The following is a 21571-nucleotide window of genomic DNA, read 5'->3' as shown; positions in this document are numbered from 1 at the left end:
GTTAAATGAGCGTAATTTTCAGTTCCAAAAGCATTTTATTTCAAAGCTCTAACATCTTTGCTCCCTCATGGATGTGTCCACACACTGTCAGAGTCCTGGGCTGAACCCCAGGACAGGAGTGCAGGCTTTACCTCATGGATGAATTCAGACTAGTGTCTGGGGAAGTCCGTCTGGCTGAAAGGGGAAGTGGGTATGGCTACTTGCCCTGGATGAGAAGGCAGCTATGAACTCTGCTGGGAGCTTCCCAGGAGTCCAGAAACAGGAAAGTGGCTAATGAACCACTTACACTTTGTGGTTTCTGGCCTATTCAGCACCTGACCATTGATTGACAGCTTGATGTTTGTTGCCTAGGCGACTCTGCTACCAGTGTAATTCCTCTGCTGCAACAAATCTGTCCCAGGCCACATTCCTACACATCATTCCTTGCCATGCTTAAGGCTCCTCTTTGAAGTCACCCCCCTCCCTCAGCATACTGTGTCACAGCTACTTTGTTCTTTATGTTCATTAGACCTTGCCAGAGATGAGCAGCACATGCAGTTCAGATTCAAGGACCTGTGAAGTTCAAATAGTAGGAAAAGAAGCTAAGTCCAAGCAGAAGGCTCAGTCTTAAAGACCCCAGGGAATGCTCTGTTTCAGACAGGATGCTCACTAGGTGTCACTGTTCTCCAGAAATAAACGTGTGAGCACTTTTTTCTGGCTGCAAATATACTGGGTCTTTATCCAAGTGCAGCAACTCATATTTTCAGAAACTGTGCTCATCTAAAAAACTGCCATAGTTCAGCAAAAGGTTCTCTAAACTCCTTACTTCACTTGCACTGTCTGATTTTCCACTCACTAATCTCAGAGTAAACCAAGAACAACTTCTCTTAAATTTGAATAGTGGTCCTGGTTCCTGGCAACAGAGGAATCCTGACATTTTTCAGTCTTTTACCTAACCATACTTAATATAATATACGACTTTAGAAATGGAGTGATCTTAAAATGAACAATGCAGCCTTTTACACTGTATGGCTGCTTGTGTTCTTAACATTTTTTCACTCTGCAGATAAAGAAAATATTTTTGATGACACTTTTCTCCAAATACTTAATTCTGGGAATTCAATTTCCTATGTCTAAATTTTAAGTTAGTTTTCTTAGGCTTCTTATATGATGATTAGAGAATAACTGTGTCTCCTGCTGTGGTTCAGAAAGGAAGCACAGTTCACATGCTTCTGGAAAGAGCTTCTCTTTTCCCTGTGAGTAGATCAGCAGCTCAGAGGGAGATGGTTTTCTTTACCTGAGCACGATTAACATTTGCCAGTGTGAGTGCCCCCAGACATACTAGAGTGCGTTGTATCCATGTATTTTAAATTAGAAATTATGCCATGAGCAAGAAAACAGGTAGGAAGAAGAGACAGATGAGTTACTAGAGAGGTAACAATCTGTAAAGAGGATAGTGTGGTGAATCAGTCTGTGTTAAACTAGGCTCTTTGGAAAATATTTCAGAGCATTGTATGTTTGCAAGCAGGCTACAGCATGGAGTCACTAATAATTGCCAGATTTGGCACTCCTTTCTTCACATTTGCTAAATCAATAAACATTGCAGAAAAAGGCCCAACCCACCAGTCACCCAAGTGTGTCCAGAACATCATTACTGCATAACAGCATGTTTCAACGTGGGGGGTCAGGCTGCTGACTTGCAGCAGTTAGCTTAGGTGCTCCAACTCGCCTCATGCAGAGCCTACTGCTCTCTAGTGACTCCTTTATTTTTTATATAGAGAAACTAGGCTGTGAATCGTCCTCAAGAGTGCAGTTCAACAGCATTTTAAGCTGATCTAAATCAGTGGTGTGGCAAATCCCACCACCACCTCCAGCTGTACATTCCTGCTCTTTCCCCCTTGTAGGTGGTGAATTGGCTCTGTAAAAAAATCAATCCAGAAGAAAAAATCAGAGTACTTTTCTACCTTGGATAAGCTCCCTGAAGAGATGTGATGTTTGACCATACTGCTAGTGAAGGGGTGACTTGATAATGTGCCACCAGGATGACAGAAGACGACCCAAGTCATGATTTGGGTTTGGTCTCTCTGCTGGGGTCCCTCCCCCTTAAGGAGATGCCTGAATCAGCCTGTGCCGAATGGCAGCTCCACTCTCACTCACAGAATCACAGAATGGTTCACATTGAAAGGGGCCTAAAAGATCATCCAGCCCCCCTGCCATGGGCAGGGACACCTTGCACTTGACCAGGTTGCTTAAATCCCCATCCAACCTGGCCTTGCAGACTCCTCTTCTTGCAGTCCTTCTCCCAAACACACCTCCTGAAAAGTAAAGCTTCCAGGGCGGATTCTGGCTCCTGGCTCTAATGAGGTAACAAGTCTTCAGCACAGCATGGAAAGAGTTTCTGTCAATGAAGAGAGGGTGGGAGGGGGTAGAGGGGTCACTCACATTCTCTTGTGGGCAAAATATTAAAGTGCAGCTAAGCTAAAAGAGCAGTGGTGCATATTTCTGAGTAGCTACAGCTTTCTCAGGTGCACCTTGGCTCCCACTTTGGTTACAAATTGGGAAGATCGCAAATGGCTTGGAGTTATTTATTTTTTTTAGCCTCAGTTCTAACCCAAGACAGCTTGCACAGATCAAGGGACCTCTCTCTATATATTTTAAATTATGCAAAGCAATTAGTCTTCATTAACATCTTGTCTAATTTAATTTCAAAAGATCAAACTGTTTCCTTGATAGATGACCAAAGTAAAAAAAAAACCAAAACAACCAAAAAAAAAAACCAACCAAAAAAAACCCCTTCAAACTTGTATGTGACTGCCAAGTGTATATATTAACTAAACTCTGGAGTCATTACTACTGACCTCAGCTTGTCATCTGCTCTCATTTTATCCACAAAATTCGTATCACTCTTGACACCATATCAGAACATTTCATGGATGATCTTTTGCACTGCAAAGTGCCAAGTACTATGGGAGACTGATGCTTTATTTCCCTAGAAGCAACTAGGAAAAGGGCAGAAATCAAAGCCTTTCAACTAGCCCATAGCATCAAGAGTCTTACATGAATTGAAATTCCTGTCATGTGGAATTTCTCAAAGAAATTCAGATATTTCATGGAAATTCCTTAAGATGAAGCTAATACAGCCATCTTTAAATAAACCAGTAGTTGTCAGATTTGGATTGGTGGGTGCCTTCACCTAGAAAACCTCTAGGTTTTCTCTGCAGGATGCTTGTTTCTAAGGTCACATATTCACAGTAACATTAATTGATAGGCTACAAGCAAACAATTCTCTACTCTTCTTATCCATGTCTGGGAGCCTATGCTACTTAAAGATATTCAGTCTAGGACTGTGTGTCTCCTTGGTTACCCTTCACTGCTGAGAAATAAATGCTAAATTCAGAGGTTTTGAAGGCCTGCAAGCATTTGTCAGAGACTTATAAAACTCTGTGGTCTGTGATGGAGATATTTATCCTTGCCTGCATTTAAGAAGGCTAAAAATCAAATAAATGCTGGTTTTTTTTTCCAAGTAAGCCGTTTATGGTTTCCCTGCTCTGATATCACTGTACTTATATAAAACTATATCTAATGAAATGGAAGGCATTCAATAAATAGGCATAAGAAGGGGTGGAAGGCAATATAGTTTCTGACTGTGGTTCACATTCAAAGGAAATGGATGGTCTTTATTATCTTACTCTTATTTGTTCTTAGATGGAAACTTTCTCATATTCAGGGGGCTGGAGAGTGCAGGAAATTTATAGAAATGTAAATTTGGGTCAAGATTTGCCAGAATTCATAGGACTGGAGCAGAGAATCAGGAAAAAAGGAAGTAAGACAGAAAGTAGGATGGTCTTGGAATGCCAGTTGGGATGTGAAGGTCATGATCTAAATCCCTTTGGTTTTCATCCCCATCAGGGATTTGATCCAAATTCTTCCAGGCAGTGCCCTGACCAAGGATATCTTTCCTCTCTTTTGCTGAAATAGATTCTTTCTGTAAAAATGCTGCACTTTTTCATGAGTGCATCTCTCCAGGCCCTCATTTGCAAAAAGAATATTTGATACTTTATTTTTTTATTCTTTTCGGTTCAACATAATAAAATACATAAATGGTGTGAGTATTGCAATTATGTTCCTTACCAGAGGTTTCTGTCCTTAGACTGCCTTTAATCAGACCTTTCTACACCTTGCTATTTCTAAACTTTTTTTTTATGAAAAGCTGAGGACTTAGTTGCTGTGTGAATAAGTAGCTGTTTAGCAGCCAAAGAGTTCCTGCTTGTTTTCAACTTGTCATCTAAGGTGCGGTTCAGAAAGTCGAGAGGTTGTTACTGGCGGAACCTTGACAAAAATATTGCTTCAAATATTTCATAAAACACATTATTGGAAAAAACCCCAAAAACAAAGATCACTGAATTAGCGAAAACTGTAGATATAGGGCCTTTAAGGCTTCATGGTCTTCTTGTATTCAGATGACACCATGCACAAGAGGTGATTTTTCCCACACTAGTTCTTGGGAAACAGTCTAGCTATGGAGCTTGACCCACGAAACACAAAGAATTTACCAGCTCTTCTGAATGAGGTCATATCAGCATGAGGGGCAAGGGGGAAGAGAGATAATTTTTTGGCCAACCAGGTAATCCAAATGTCATATAAGGAGTTTGATGATCGTGTTTCCTCTGCTATGAATGTATGAAAATATGTACTGCTAAATGACCCTTTTGGCCATAGCTAGAGTACATTAAATGTCAAAGGAGCTTCTTATTCTCCTGCTCTGACTATAGAGAGAGTGTGAAACAGCCATTTTCTTCACTTGGATTCTCTGTCAGATGAGAATCTACACCACATTAGCTGCCCCAAAGTACTTGTAAAACAACAAGTTCAAAGGGAGTATTTTCTTCTCTGTAAGTACTAAAGCAAAGTGAGATTTAATAACTCATCCAGGGTCACCCAAGGAGTCTATGACTGAGACAGAAATTTAGGCAATACAAAGCCTATTTCAGCACTTTAAATATGAAGCAATCTTACCTTTCCCTGTAAAGCTTTCTCGATCTGTTCCATTTTATTTTAATAATGGAAGATTTTAAATGGAAGATTTTGAAAGTAGACTAATTTACTAGAATTCATCTGAAAAGAGTAAGTTTGACAGACTAAATTAGTTTCTGAATATTGGCTTTGGGTCTTCTGATGAATTTCCCATCTAAAAATTGTGGTAGTACTTCACAAAATATTTCCTTCACAAAAAGATTTCCTTTTTTTCCAGTAAATCAATGCAAATGATTGCTGAATAAGTTCCATCAGCATTTCCATTTTATTATAAAAATATTCACCCTTTGCTCTTGTGGAAGGAGAAGGTTGTGACTGAAAGATAATTTGTGTGGCAAACCAACAGACTCTCCATACTGAAATTTTCCTCCTTCAAGCCCAGATGCTTTTAAGACTTCACAGCGCCGTCTCTCACAAATATGAAAAGGCATATTCTCTCCCTGCAGGCTCCCTGTGCTCCTCATCCATTGATCTATGTACCCCTATTCTTGACTCCAGACTGAAGGCTTCCTTTGTCAGTGATTGATGGCCACCCTCTCACAGGAAGAATGACTAACTCCAACCTGTGAGTATTGGAGGAGCTACGGAATATATCTGCTGTGCTATTTATTTTGGGAGGCGGATGTGTGCCCACATTTTTATTCTTGGAATAAACATTCTGACATTTTCTGGCAGGTGTGAATGCTGTAACATACCAGCAGGCAGAAAAAAACCCTAAAATGACAGCTTCTAACCTCTCTGATGGAAACAAACTGACTGTTACTAATGTGAAAATTGTAAACCCTCACCGGATTTCATATGAATCGTATCACTTGGAAAGCCAAATTTTGATCTTAAGGGTCCTCTGGCAGCCCAGAAGAGATGAATGTTTTTTAAATGGTGCCTACTTACTCTTCGAAACCAAATCCAAACCATAAGACAACTGCATAATGAATTATGTAAATTTGAAACCTCAACCTGATTGTGGCCAACTCATTTTGCCAATAGTCTGAAAAGATTATCCCTAATGTGTAAGTGATAGCATGCAGAACTCCTCTGAAACCTCTTTCAGCTGTTGTCTCTTCAAAAGTGCATTGGTGTAGCTGGCCTGATGTGAAGGGACAATTTCACTTTCTATTTGGTTTAAGATCAGCAAAAATTAGTCTTAATTTTACATTGCTTTATTCCAACACTTGCCTATAAATTTACATAAGAACTTTAGAAACAAATATATAAGAAAACCTGTTACAATAATAGTTCCTTCCACATTATTTAATAAGAGATGTCTTGACTGTGCTGTCTTAGAAGCTAACAGTATATATATATATATACATAAAACATTAAAAATCAGAGATGGAACATATTTTTTTTTACCCTGAATCCCACATATGTGTAATTCTAGATTAAAAATATTAACTATTTTGATTGTCATTGGTCCATTGAGAGATAATTTCAAATTTCAAATCAAATGAAATCTTGGTGTAGCACAAATCTTCTGGTGTCAACCAGCACAACATACAAGAAATAGGAAAATACAGGAGTCAAAACGGGAAAATGATAATAAATTACATTATATAGGGCAAAATAAAAAGAGTTCTGGATACATTGCAAGAAAGTCTTAGATAAATTAAATTTTTCCCTTAATGATATGCACTTTATTAACAGCTATATCTGCTTCTCTACTACTCAAAGAGCATTTTGGTTGTGAAAAATTGCAGCTTAAAATTTAATCTATCTCATATGAGTCCAGAAATATAGGTCAATAGCTACCCATTTTGGGTAAGTACACACAGAACAATTTGTCCAAGAAAATGTCCATTAAATCATTTCAATGCTTCAACACTACCACAGGAACAGAGTATCCTGGGAAGCTGAGGTTGAGGTATCTAACTGAAGGCATAAAGGACTCTGCCACTAACCTATTTCAGTGCTTCAGAAGTCATTTCACTGCTCTGTGCCTCAGTTCCCCATTTCTGTAACCATCACGCCTTTTCACTGTGACAGTCATCAAGACCTGAGTTACAGTTTTTATCACAACAAATATCTGAGGTTTAGTTTGGGGACTGGTGAAATCCTGTTTATATAGCATTTCTGGAACAATACCATTTCCAGAGTGTGTTGCTATTCATATGTGACTGAATAATAAATAATCGATTGTGAATAACTCTGGCTAAGAACAAATGGGCTCATCTCTGCACAGATGCCTTGTTCATAAGCAAATTGTTCATATGCACAAATGTCTGAAAGCACAACTGAGCTGAAAAATATTTAGCATTTGAATGAATGTAGGACTGCCAAACCACAGTGTCAGACCACCAACATTCATGGCATTGGTATAAAATCCAAATATTAAGAAATACTACATTTTTTGTTTCTTTTTATTGGTGTTCTGGTTTTTGAGCTTGACATGATCTTTTTTTTCCATCTTTCCTCAACAACTAGAGCTATTCATAAATGGAATTTCTATCCTAAACACAAAAAACCCCATTAAGTTATTGAAAAGTGTTTTGGAATATAATATCTAAAGAAAAAATAAAAGTAGGTATGAAAACACAGGCATATTTCACTCTGATAACATTGAAATACTTAAATAATTTGAAGTCCAGATTAACTTTTTCAACTTTATTAAAATGGAAAAGTAGAAATTATTTTCTCTAAGAAATAATCATTAATCCTTGATGATGATGATGTATTTTCCAGGAGCAAACCAGACTGGTAAGTATTCTCCTATTTATGTGTATGAGATTTTGAGGTTGATTTTTAAAACTAAAACTGACATTTTCACTTTCATGGTAATAGTCTGTGTAAATCAGAAGAATTTTCCCTACCAGTGAGATCCGTAGCATTGCTGAACCTTCGTGTGCTCCATTACTGTGCTTCAGTCTTGCTCTAAGAGAACAATTGCCATGGGGTGAGGTGTAGATATGCAATGGAGAAGAGCAATGGAGAAGTCCTCTTTCCTTCCCCATTGCCATCATTTACATTAGTGATGTGGCACTGTCTCCCACATTATGTCCACAGGCTGTGCAGCACCTGCTGTCTGTGCTGGTTCTTTTTGGGAGAACTATGCAGCCAGATTTAGGAGATCACAATTTTCTGCCAGGTCACTGGCTCGACTGCATGATACTGGGCACTATTCTGCACTGACTCTACAACAGCCAGGCACCTTAATAAGTCGTCCTTCACTTTTCAAAGCTACTGGGATAACTTGTTTCAGGACAGCAGCAAGTGTGTGAAATTGTCTTCTCATCAACACTGAATCTGTGCTGCCTATGGAGCCAATGGAGAGAAACATCTACATCTGATCAGAAGGGTTGAACTACAGGAGTTGTACGGGCCTAGATTGTCTTGTTTTGCTGTGTTACCTCTCTCATCTCCTACTCCCCACTTGCATAGGGATCACTTGCACTTGTGATGCCCTGGAGAGTAGAAAGTTTGAGTTACTCTTTGTTCACTTTAATGCAAAATCCATGTTACTGTAAGGTAAGGTATATGGTAAGTCAGGTGTGGGGGCCATCTGCATACATCCTGCTAAGCCTTCATTCTCTCTCTCAAAAAAAAAAAAAAAAATAAAGTAGAAATAATGCTCCTATCCTTTCTTAAGCGTGAACATGCTTGAATACCCTTGCTCTGTCTGTATTCTGCATGTGCTGGAGTGGTAACCTGTTCTTAGAGATTACTGACAAAGGAAGACACCCAGTCTGAAATTCAGAAACATGTGTGTCTAACACTGAAGACAGAGCTCAAGCAATTTTCCCCAGGAATGGGTTATGCCTCTAGCAGTTATTATTGAATACTGTAAAGCAAACATTTATACTGGCTTTTCTTTTGCATCTAGATGAGCTGTGTATTCTCCATGTGCACTACAGTCAGCTAATCTGAATGGAACAAAAACATTTGTTTTTCCTCACATTTCTCTATATACCAAGTCCTTCCAAATAAATATTCAGCTGAAACTTCTTGTGCTGTTAGGGAAGACAAATAAATCAAATTAATGAATTTATTTGAATGCCAGAAAGATCTATCATTTCTGTGTTCTAAGAATATCCCACAAACAATTAAATGTTCGTGAAACAGAGGCAGGACTGATAAAATGATGAGTCTCTCTGGCGCCAGCAATGGGCCTGGCTGAAAGCCAGCAACAGACTTAGCTTTTAAAGCCCTACAGAAAGCATAAGTGACCCCAGAATGGATAACTGAGGAATAGCTTTCCTTAGCTGTTCACCATGCTGAATGTTCCTTTAGTCTTTGGCTTCATTGCCTGGCTCAAACTTGCAGATGAATTACCAGACATATTTTCGGGGTCTTTACAACCCAGCAAAAATTAACCAAACATTTTGATTTTGATTGAATGATTTTTGGCTTTGGAATCAGCGTTTGTCGAACTGATAAAAAGTGGTAAGGTGATGGAGAGCTGAAAATTTCCCAGCACATCAGTGGAAATTATACTGGGTACCATAAAATTTATTTGTTATGCCATCTGTACCATTAGCTCCTTTGGGTCCCAAAAATGGGCCATTCCCCAGTGAAGCAGGAGGCTGAAATGAGCTTCTGCCTTCATTGCCTACTCCAAGTTGTGTTGTGATTTGGCCTGTGGTCAAGGGATCAAGAAATAGAAGAGATTTTCAGGGCAGAATGGATAAAAAATTATCTAGCTTTTGGGATGTACAACCCCCGCTAAACCAATTTGACATACTTTAAACTAGATTTACAGGCTTAAACTTCCTGGTAATGTAAATTATAGTAAGAATTGGGATTGAAGAAGTTCTTTTTTTTCTTTTAAGGAATTCTTAATTGCCCTCTGCTAGCAATGGTACTGTCATTAATGGTAGCTGAAATAAACCAAGATTATTATAGTGTTGCAAAAAGGAAAAAAAATATGACCCAGAGAGGCTGAGGAAATTGCCTTGCAGATACAGATGGGTACTTTGCATCCATTGAAAATCACCCCTAGTAAGAAGGCTTCACTTGTAAATATCCCCAGACTGGTATCAAAAAAATCTTGAATATACGATGTAAACAAAACTCGATATTTTTAATATGTAGAACACATTAATTACACACTTGCCAATTTTAATTTAAAAAGAAAAATCTGTGCTCCACTTACTGAACTGAAACTTTAATCTCATTTGAAATGCTCTAGCCTTAGAGATTAAACTCTTTCTTCTATCTCTTGACTCCCATCCTAATTTCCTTTATTTAAATGGAGCCATCTCCTTCTTTCTCTGCCTTTCCTCAGGAGGGATGCCCTCTGAGTAATGGGCAGGGCAGAGCTTTTGCTGATGCACCCATGTACGTTGGAAATAGAGATGAAACCCTAGCACAGGCTGCAAATGCAGGTTCCTTCTGTAATTCTGTGGGGAAAAAAGTAAAATGTCTAGAGTTGCTGAAAGGATTGCATATCCACTGTAATAGAAAATGGCTGAATAATGTCACCCTTTAATTTTGTGTGACTGGGGCAGCCACCACAAAAGGCGTTAGAGGTATGGACGGTTCGGTTCAAGCAGAGGGAGGTGCAAGCAACCTGGCACTCTGTGGCTCATCCATACTCACAATTAAATTCTCTTGTCTTGAGAATCCTGCCCCTTCTCCTTTCAAATGTAGTCTAAACTCAAAGATAACTCTGCTGCTTCACTCACTGATAACCTGCACATAACAACAAGCACACAAATGCATAGGTGTTCTCCCATGCTGCAGAAGGTTGTTGTGTGTGATGGGACTGCTTCATAATAAAATGCCTTGAAACAGTATCTGACAAACATAAATTTTATTTTTTAATGCCCAGGTTTCTTATAAATCATATCAAATGTGTTTCAGGCACTTCAGTCTACCTTGAACCCTAATGTTCAGGCACAAATCAGGTTTCTTGTGAGGATCCCACAGCAGAGATCATGTGCCCTTTCCCTGATGTATGGCCATGTATTCTGGCCATTCCAAATAAAATAATTTACAGTTGTGTTTGTGTATATTCTAGCTGAAAACAGTAGCTGGATCACAATCAGTACTTTCTTGTTTGGTACACCCTGTTGTCTGACAAGTTAGAACAGAGATATTCTGGACCTTTGGAGTTGAGACCAAGTGCTTTTTTCTCTGTGAAAGTGGAAGAAATCTTACAATTCCATCAACGTTTCCTTTTTTTCAGACTATCACTTTAATTTACTTGGGATGATTAATAAAACCTGGTTTTGGACATTATGTTTACAGGTGTGTGATCAATTTGTGCGATTTTTTTTCTCTTAGCACACAGAAAGGTAGCTGAAACACACATAAGGCAAAATTATTCAGCAAACATAAGTTGCTGTAAACCTGAGCAAAAAGGAAAAGTAAAAAAAAAAAATTAAAACTATAAAAAAAAACCACCAAAAAATCTCCATAAGTTGTTTTTTTCAGAGATGTAAGATACATCCTATATGCCACAACTTGAAGGACTGCCATCCTATTGCTCAAGTAATATCTGCTTGTAAATACTAGTAATAATTCTTAGAGTCATATGCAGTTAATGTAAATGATGACACATTTTGGAGACTTTTAAAGTAAGCTCTGTTGTTTTGTAACTTCTGCCTGAAATCTATGAACTATGTTAGCTTTGGTTTACATTAAAGCAAAAAGAAGAGAATAAATTTAAACTGTTCACTGCACGTAGCATTTTGGTTAGTATGACACACTGTAATAGCTGAAAGAAAACAGAGGTTTGAAGATAATATGGTGTCCTCAGGAGTTCTAAAAGAATGGATAAGGCTTCCAGTGTTGCACTGAGACAAATCTGTAAATAATGTGTGAGATTTTTCATGAAATAATATGGTAAGGTAGAACCCGTGATACTTCCAGTCATCTGCAGTTTGCTGCTGCATATATTGTACTTGTTTTTCCTTACTGCCCACAAAAGTGTAGATATTTTTCATGCAATATTTAACAAGTGGTAGTGTTTTCACAAGAGAATTGTACTTACTGTAAAAACAAAATGTAATAATCCTGCATACCCTCAAATTTTAAAAAACTTAAAACATAATACTGCCTAAAAGAATTGGTTGTGCTTTTTTTTTTTTTCAGTCAAGAGGGAAATATTGTTTGCAGTTACAACATTTCTTCAAGGTTATTTAAGTATTTGAGTGTTCTGTTTATTGTACTGATTATGACTTGCTTTGCCAAACCCAACAAATTTTAAGTCACTGCTTTGATAGCCTACCATTCCTTCTGTTCGACATGTGGTTTTTCTAGCATATGGATGTAATATTTCATATTCCACTTCATACTTCTTATTAAAAGTAAAGTTCTTCTGCAAATCTTGGTTCTATCACCTTCTATCTGTTCTGCTATATCAAATCTGGCCCATTTATGACATGCCCAAGCCTGTCATAGTAGTCTGTTCTAAATCCTCCTGTTAAACCCTTATACAGACCTGGTGAGATTTTCTACATTTTTAAGAACTTAGCTATGTGTGTATCAATTTCTTTCAAAAAGGGCTAGCATTAAAAAAACAAAAAAACCCCAACATATACTGGAGCTTTTCTGCCTAAATCTAGTAGGTACTATCAGTATGAAATGTGATGTCTTCCAGATGGTTTGAATTTTTTTTTGCAACTGTCGAGCCAGTTCTATGACATCCTAAATGATAAAATCCAGAAATTCGTATTCTGAATACTTCCTTGTGGCATTACTCAAGGGCCTGATCCTGCAACATATTGAGCATGTCATGAAAGGTCATAAATGCCCTGAAATCCCACTGAACTCAGAACTTTAGAATTAAATTTTGAAACTGTATGAGATCTTTGAGATTTCACAAGTTAAACTCTGGAACACTAGTAATTGAGGATACTCTGGTTTGGACTCATATATTACACATAGTCACAACAGTTGAGGAAATCAGTATATTTAGAACAGGAAATCCCTTTATTATACATGCCAATTAGATCAAAATTCTCACTGAGGAAAATCATAGCTAGTTTAAGAAACATATTGGTTTCTAATGGTCTTGATTGTTGAGCAAAAACATCTGCTAAGAATACTAATCACAGTAGAAAGAACATCCTAATTAAAAATGCATTTGACATCCAAAAGTTAAAACACAAAGTCAGATTCTGAGCTTTTTTTTTAATCACTTGGGAAAAAAAAACATTTTATCCCTTACATGATGTCCTGATTCAGAACCAAAAGCCCGTATAATTCTTTACCTTGACATGGACACACACATTTTTTACCAATAAAAGCAGAAATTAGTTGTGTGTGTTAACCTAATAAATTAAATTAAAATCATTGTGCAGTGGCAGTTGCTCCCACTTCCCTTTTTGCCTGTGTAGTTTTCACATACAAGGTGTAATTTTCTTACCAACTGTCCAAATTGCCGCCTCTATGTTTATCATTTAATAGCATGTATTTTTGTGACACATATCTGAGTAGGAATAGATGATTCTGCCATTCTCAGAGTTCAGTTTTTCCAAGTTATCCACCAGAAACGTGCTTTCCAATCTTTGGTCCCTGAGATACTCTATGGCAAATTTAGTCTCTTTCTGACAGTTCACCCTGAAACATTTAGCAAATGTTTATACAGAGCAGAAAGTGGCAAGTCTTGTGTGTTTGAGACATCTTATCATTTGCAATTTCTCAGGTGACTGTAAAATCATCAGGGCAATGTCTTCTGTGAATTTTCACCTCTGTATATTCTTCTCTTAGATGTGCATCATAAGTATTTCAACATTTATTTAAATGCTGGCTGATGTTCAACATTCTGAGCTGGCCCTGTTTGTAATTCCCTTGGTCTTCATCCATGTAAAATACAAACAAAAAGTATGGTTGCATATAATATGTATTGTATAACTGTATGTTATATCTAGTCTTTAGTTACCTCCCAGTTCTCTTGCATGTATTTTATGTAATCTCATTCTTTTCTGAAGTAATTTCTAGAAATTATTGGATTTCACTATTGGCTACTTTATTATATAAGCCTGTCAAGGTTTTCTCTAATTGCTACCTTACATATTATGATGAAATGTTATTCTGCACTATAAACCTTTCAAAAAAGTAGGAGCAAAAAAATGAAGTTTTTTTAGAGTATGAGATTCTGGCAATTTCCATCTCTAAAATATGGGAGACTAAATATACTTAATGCATCCAAAGCTTTCACTACAAATGGCTACAAATGGATTTCTCAAATCTTTGGATTTGAGAAAGACTTTTACATTTCAGAAATGTTTTAGGTTGCATTTTCTGGAGTTTAAAGTAATTTTGGAAAGTACTGGTGATCTGTGGTCCTTCAGTTTTATCCCTGAGTTTCTCCATGGCTTTCAAGCATGAATGCTTGTCAACTTGTTTGTACATTCTCTCCTTGCTGCATATTGGCAAGCTGGCAAATAGATAAAAATTTTAAGTGGTTTCCATCATTCCACATTTGTTTAGTTCATAAAAGGAGGAAAATATACTTAACCAGAAGTATTATGACTTTTTACATTTAGATCTTCACATTATCTGCGGTTTTTAAATGTAATATATTACCACAAAATGAAGTTACTTTTGACATTACCATTGGACTGACTGTCCACAGAAAAGCAGGGAGGAAAGATACATCACTGTATTTTACTGGAACAAAATAAATCTACTCAAATGCCTGAAGCACGCAGACTGGGGATGTATTATGTTACACTGGTAGAGTGACCTTGTACTATTGACAGAACAGTAGGAGTTCCTTCATAGCATCAGACTGCTGTAAAATTAACAAAGACTATAACAAGATGAGAAGTATAACTCCTAGAAAGGCAAAACCTCAAATCATTGATCCTGACCATCCCTCTGATAGGAACAGAGCAGATCACCCATGCTGGTCACAGCTGTGGGAAATATGATCTGCTTCCTACTAGAGAATCGAATATGCAGGACTTCATCTGTTTTCATTTCTTCCAAGGATATGGGACGGCTTCTCTGGTAACTCAGTGAGAAATAGCCCTATGGTTTTTGTGTGCTAAATTACTGCTGCCTCCTTTCGTGTTGCAATTCTTATATGTAAAATTGGTATTCAAGTACTTGCTGCCATGTCAAAAGTAGTATAAAATTGGAAACAAATATGATTTTTTCTCAAGGACATGAAATTTTTGTGCTTGCTGAGTGTTAGCTATAGATCCTTCTTTAGGATCCACAGGATCCATTTTACACTCTTAGTATTTTCTTTCTAGAGACTGTCTCCCACTTCAGAAACAGTGAGCTACAGAATTTTGATGGACAGTGGTTATGTATATGAAGCACTATGAGAGGGATATCTCCAGGAAGTTGAAGAACTGTAGGACTGATTAGTGTGTTTTCCAGAAAAAGTCAAGAAGAAGAAAGGAAAGCAACAGTCAGAGACCTTTGGTTTTGACATTACATGTTGTTTGCATATATATTGTGGGTTTTTTTTCCCTAGACTCAAATTTAAGAGGCAGCATTAAGTATTCACAGTCACATTCTTGAGTTTGCCCATGCTGTTCACAATTCATGGTCTATTCATGGTTCTTCCGAAACACTTTGGCCTCTCCAAACTTATCTAATGTGACATGGCTGCCAGTCCTGGGCAGGAGCTACTGGACACTGGTGGGTTGCCTGCTTTGACCACTGCTTGCAAAAGCTATAACCCAGCAAGTCAAACAGATTCAGAGAGCAGCCTCACTTGACTAAAAGAAGGCACAGTGCTGTCTAGGCTGCTGTAACGCAGTCACATGGGGTTGTCAGTGCCTATTCACCTACAGGCTAGGCAGGATGTCCTTAAGGATTCAAATGAGCACAAGATGCCTATGTTTAGGCAACTGATTTTTAAATATGTGTTCTCTCCTCTTCTGCAAGTCTTGCAGTAAGAAATTGAAGTGTTTTCTCAAGGATGTTAAATATCTAGCTTCTTCTTATGAAGAAAACATGGCACCAACTCAAATACCAGAGAAGAAGGTGAACATAACTTTAGATAAGCCTTTTGACTGGTCTCTAGCTAATACAGATGACTCTCCACTATATATTAAAAGATTGCATAGATAGTCTAGACAGGTAGTCAGGCTTTGAAATACACAGTGCCTTTATGAAAAGACGCTTCTGAACTTGTTTCACTGAAGCAATCTACTACTTGGTAGGGTTTTGGCAGCCAAGGACCACAGCTAAAGCCTCTATCACTGATCCAACCCTTGAAAAGACTTCCCTCTTCCAGAAAACAAGCTTGCTCTGTTCACACTTACAATTTATGTCTAGTATTGGCTTTGGTGGACTCTGTTGGGTTGCTTCTTCAATGCCTCCATCGTTTTTAGCACATCCATGCCTGGAAAGCTTTGGTAACTTGGGCACAGCAACAGCTTGGGCTGATTCAACTCTCACAAGGCTCTCTTGTTCACATGATGGAGCACGTGAGGTAAATGTTGGTATGTAGGCAAGTCTAGTGCAGGGAGGCTCAAGCTGGTCCTGTATGAAGCAGTTCAGGGCTGGGAACTATCACACTGCCTAGATTTCTTTGTCCCAGGGTCCTGCAACACCCTGATTATCCCAGGAAACAGAGAGCTGATGTCAATGATGTTATATTGACTTAGACAAAAATCTAGTTCTTCATGTGTGGCTGCAGGAAGAAAATATGGAATAAGCTTTCAAAGGAGATTAAATGAATCTAGTCTAACCACATTTCAGAAATTTTGCCAGCCCCATTTATTTGATAGAGTACATTTTATCGTAACCAGAACATCTCTCATTCTTTTCCTAAAGAACATTTCATGACAGAGTTTTACAGAGCAGAAAAAGAGGACGAGACAGAACATCCATGAGGTCTGTTTCACTGTTGCCCTCTAAGTTATATGGAAAGGATTCAGGTAATCCTGTGGCTGACAGTAACATGTCTAAAATAAGATTTATGCTATACTTCAGTGGAGGAAAGGAGTTAAGAGTTACAGATAACAGAAGTGCTAAACTCACAAATAAAAAAAAAAACAGTACAACAACAATCATCTTCCACAAATAATTACATAGGCTTGAAATGTCAGATTGATCACATCTTCAAAGAACAGACACTGATGGGTCTCTTCTGTATCTAGTTGCAATGCTCCAAAAATAGCAACAACACTACTACTGTGATCTGCACCAGTGTCTTCACTGTCATTGATGTTCTACTCTACTGCAGACTAGGGTTCTACAGCCATACTATTCCTTTAAAAATTATTGGTCCCCATCTCCCCTTCTGGATGCTTTCATTATCCAAGAACAAATTCCAGATCCTTATTCCTATCCAGCAAGATCACATTCAGTGCTTTACTTACTAAGAAAAGTGTTGGTGGGAAAAAAGATTTGTCTGAAATGTTCCTGTTTCAAATGAGAACTTAATTTAATTTATTGGGAAACAAATTATATTAAAGAAAACAGTTTGTGGTGAGAGGCTTAAATTACAATGAAAAGTAAAAAAGGGAAATTCCAACCCCTCCGTTTTTAGAGAAGTAGCCCCAGACCAGAATTTGCATTCATCTCACCTAATCATCAATGTCTGTGTCAAAGCTCAATATCTGAACTTGTTTTGTCACCAGTGGGAAAAATAGCAACTCAACCCAATGCAGAAATATAGGCTGGGAGTTCTCTGCAGGGAATAACTAGCTCAGGACTGGCAGCAGCACTAGTGCTGCCTTTGTCTTGAAAAATCCCAGGAGTGGAAGGCTAGGTTGGATGGGACTTTGAGAAACCCACACTAGTGGAAGGTGTCCCTGCCCCTGTCAGGGGATTGGAACTTGATCTTTAAGGCCTATTCTAATACAGACTCTTCCATGACTCTATGATTCTATGGAGATTTTACAGCCTTTCTGGGAGCTTGTGCAGTAGTTTCCAGAAAATGTTGCCTGTGTGGGTTTATAGAATTAGGCAGCTCCTCCAACCCATTTTAAGTGAGCGCTGCAGAATGAAGGAATGGCACCTCAGAGTGGGAGCCCTCCAGGGATTTTGTCAAATGTGGGTGGCCAGCATTTGATGTTTGGCAGGACAAAGCCTATCCCACTTAGGCATATTGTAGCACATTGTCTGTGAATAAAACTCAGCTCTCCTGATTTTAGATAGTGAAAAGTCTGAGTGTTGAGTTTAAGACCACCATACAGACTACGTCCTTGATCAGTAGAGAAATATTTACAGTGATTCATCCCATCCTAAAGCAGATGTCTCCAAGGTGAATTAGCTGCCTTTAGGAGATTTTCCCTTTTTATCAGCTATGGTACCCTAACCCTAACCCTAACCCTAACCCTAACCCTAACCCTAACCCTAACCCCATGTATTTCCAGTTAAAAATGGCAGTCCCCATGTATTTCCGGTTAGAAATGGCGGCCCCCATGTATTTCCGGTTAAAAATGGTGGCCCCATGTGTTTCCGGTTAGAAATGGCCGCCCCCATGCATTTCCGGCGAAAACATGGCGGCACCATGTATTTCTGGGAACAATATGGTGTTCCCATGTATTCCCGGGTGTATAGGGTGCTGTGCGTTTTTTGTTGTTTTGAAACGCGGCGCCGCGCGCACGCGATAAAACTCTCCAAAATGCCGTGCTGTCGGTGGGAGAATAGGTGAACAATTTAGACAATAGGCATACACTCCAGATTGTAGATATTTAGGTATTTTCAAATCAGATACCCCAAAATTTAGGAACAGAAACTCCTCTTCCACCTACAGATGTGTTTACACACACATATGAATCTCCAACAAACATTACAAATCCTGCTTATCATATCATTAAAAATTATCGCACTTTAACAATGGTTTTCATCCACAGCAATAAATCTTGTGCTAAAATACTGCTCAGACCTCAATTTTCCAAAAATATCTCTCTAAAGAGTCAATAATAGGAATTAAATTCTTTGAGGTTTAATTCATATTTTCTACTTTTCCCATTTGCAGGAAAAATACCAAAGGCATAAATGGCTTTTCTCTGTAATTATTTAGGATGATGAATGAATTTTTGAAGGAATTATATTTCAGTGTGTGTAGACTGCATAGCTAAAATAATCCAGTGTGTAATGAAACCTAAACAATGCATGCTGAGATTCAGAGTTTTGTCTATATATAAACATATAATTTAACTTTTTAACATTTGAAAACTCAACCAAAGCAAATGCTTTTCTAGCAGCCTATGTCACTCAACTGGGAATAATCTAGTTAAAGAATGCGTATTTAATACAGCTAGTAAAGATTTTTTAATAGGGTCACCAGGCAAAATGACAATTTATTACAATTTTTAATGAAAATGTTGCCATCCTATTCATCTTAACTGCCCCATGACTGAATGATGTTACTGCTGCTATTTGTGGCCTCTGTCTTATTTAGTGAAGATAATGCAAAATATTTTAGTTTAGTTTAAGTAAAGCAGGACCAGTTCATGACTTCAGGAGTGGGAGTGGGAAAGAGAGACAATTTCAATAGTTTCAGAAAAGATGCTGGTAAAACAAGCAACATCAGCATGACTGTGACACATCTGTTGTAGGCTGGAAAAACTGTACACTATCTACCTGATAATGCTATTTTAAGGAAGAAGCTCCCAACAACATATATTTTATTACTGTAATAATTATTGTACCACTTAGTGTTCCCTTCCCTTTATGTCCAATGTTTGTTCATCTAAAATGAAGATGTCTAGGTCAAACATCATTTAAAAGATTTTAAGTTCTTCCTAAATAATTCTTCTGCCAATAGAGTACTATTTTTTTTCTGGCTAATATGGACAAATAGTCTGTGTGTAACCCTGGTCTTGGCTGGCAGTATGTAGCTTGGATTAATGACTGTTGATGGAAACAGGACATTCAGTAGCATCCCCATCACAAACCATAAAGATCTGCTCAGTGGAATGAGCAACAGAGTAAAACATTATTCCATGCAGTCATTTTAAATGGATGTAGCATTTTGGATGCTAATTTGTGGTGAGCAGTTGCCTGTATATGGTGTGACAAGCTCAGTCACTGACTACAGGACAGATCTGTGGTTATACAAAATTACTTTGTAGAGAGATGTGAAGTCCCTAGGGTTCAGCAGGCTGAACTCTTGGTTCAGACAGGTTTTCAGTGAACCCTTCACCTTGATTCTAGGCCTCTTCAATTTATTTGGCTGTAAATTAGTACTAAAGATGTATCTGCCAGCTCTCCTGACCATGCACTGACATAGAAAAACCTCAAAATATTATGTTATTATATCCCTTTGTTTCCATTATTAAATAAATATATATTTTCTGTTTTCCTGGTCTGGTAGAGTACGTATTTTTCTCTATTTTCTATGGTCAGAATAAACATCCTAACTGCAATCTCAATCTTTTAGCTCTGAACAAGATATTAAAACAAGGACAGCATTACTGTATCACAGCTACTTTTATCTCCTCCCTGCTAGGCTTTCCTGGGGGTTTACCAGAAACCTATCAAACAATACCACAGTAACTACCCCTGAGCATAGTGAAAACCAAAAGGGCTGGCTGAAAAACAGTAATTCCATCTCATGAAACACACTGAGGTTTCAAAGCCTGTTCTAACAGGAACAAAACCACTACCTCCTTTTAAATTAGGAGGGCGGAAAGAAATCTAACCCAGGGGACAAGCTGGAATATTATCTATAACCTACAGATTGGTTACTTGCCTTAGGCCAAAATAGAGCTGAACTTGACTCTCAACAAGGAGCCAGGCTGCAAAGAAGTTGACTTTAAGCTTCCTTTCTTCCAGGTAAATGCTTTTCTCTCTCTACCCTGAACCTGAGAAGCTAAATCATCAAATTTTCAGAGAATATCAATATGTTTTACAAAACTGTTTTGGTTTTTTTTTAATTAAATTGCCGTTATGGAAGAAAAGCTCTAATTGAAGCTTTGAAGCAGATACAGCTGCACACAGCAGAATAAACTGCCCCCCAGAAGTCTGGCCTCCCATTCTGCACACGGTTGTCCATGTCAAAAGCAGGTTACTGGTTTCAGTCAGACAGGTGTCAACCTTTCAGGACACATTGAATATCTGGGGCTTTTACAAGCATAAGTACTTTGGGTTGCCAACTCAGCCCTCTGCCTTTCCTTACTTCAGATTTATGGTCAGCAAACCTAGCCACAAATGAGGGCTCTTCCAGCCAGGCAAGTATTCACACCTGATGTCTCAGTACTAAAATACAGCCATACTTCCAGGCTTTAATTCTCTTTTGACCTCAGCTGCACAGGAGTTCCCAGCACTACAAATCATTGGCCCTTTTTTTGTGTATCTCTGTTTTTGCCTTTCAAAAAGCCCTGGTAAAATGGGATGACAACTGACTGTTTTACAAGGTGAAGAAGAAAGTGAGAATATAGGATTCAAATTACTCCACCTCAAAATTCTATCATGATAATAGAAATATAAAATTTACCAAGCCTTAGCTGGTTTCTTCAGGGAGGCATGTCAGGTTCATTCAGTTTTCTTAATTTCCTTTCCTAGATTGTTCCAACCAGTTTTAACCTAATCTGATATTAGGATGAAGATTTCAAAAGATACCAGACTATGTTGCCAGATACAGGAAAAAAAGATCATTGTATTGTGACTGATGATAGGCAATATGAACTCCCCAGTGCATAATAAAGTATAAGTTTGTTGTTTTGTTGTTTTTTTTTTAATGTAACTTACAGAAACA

General features: G+C 38.1%; 1 long non-coding RNA gene across 1 annotated transcript in view; it reads left to right on the top strand.

Annotated features, from left to right (window-relative positions):
• LOC111937230 (uncharacterized) overlaps positions 1-21571 on the top strand; it is a 35303-nt gene that overhangs the window by 9938 nt on the left and 3794 nt on the right. The window contains exon 2 of the long non-coding RNA XR_015285519.1: positions 5460-5578. This is a non-coding gene — a long non-coding RNA (uncharacterized LOC111937230). The remainder of the gene's footprint in view (positions 1-5459; positions 5579-21571) is intronic.

The sequence above is a fragment of the Cyanistes caeruleus genome, chromosome 4 (genome assembly GCF_971803275.1).
Source record: "Cyanistes caeruleus chromosome 4, bCyaCae1.hap1.1, whole genome shotgun sequence".
Classification (NCBI taxonomy): domain Eukaryota; kingdom Metazoa; phylum Chordata; class Aves; order Passeriformes; family Paridae; genus Cyanistes; species Cyanistes caeruleus.
The sequence above is the reverse complement of the archived record's forward strand: the minus strand, read 5'-3'. Positions and strand labels throughout refer to the sequence as shown.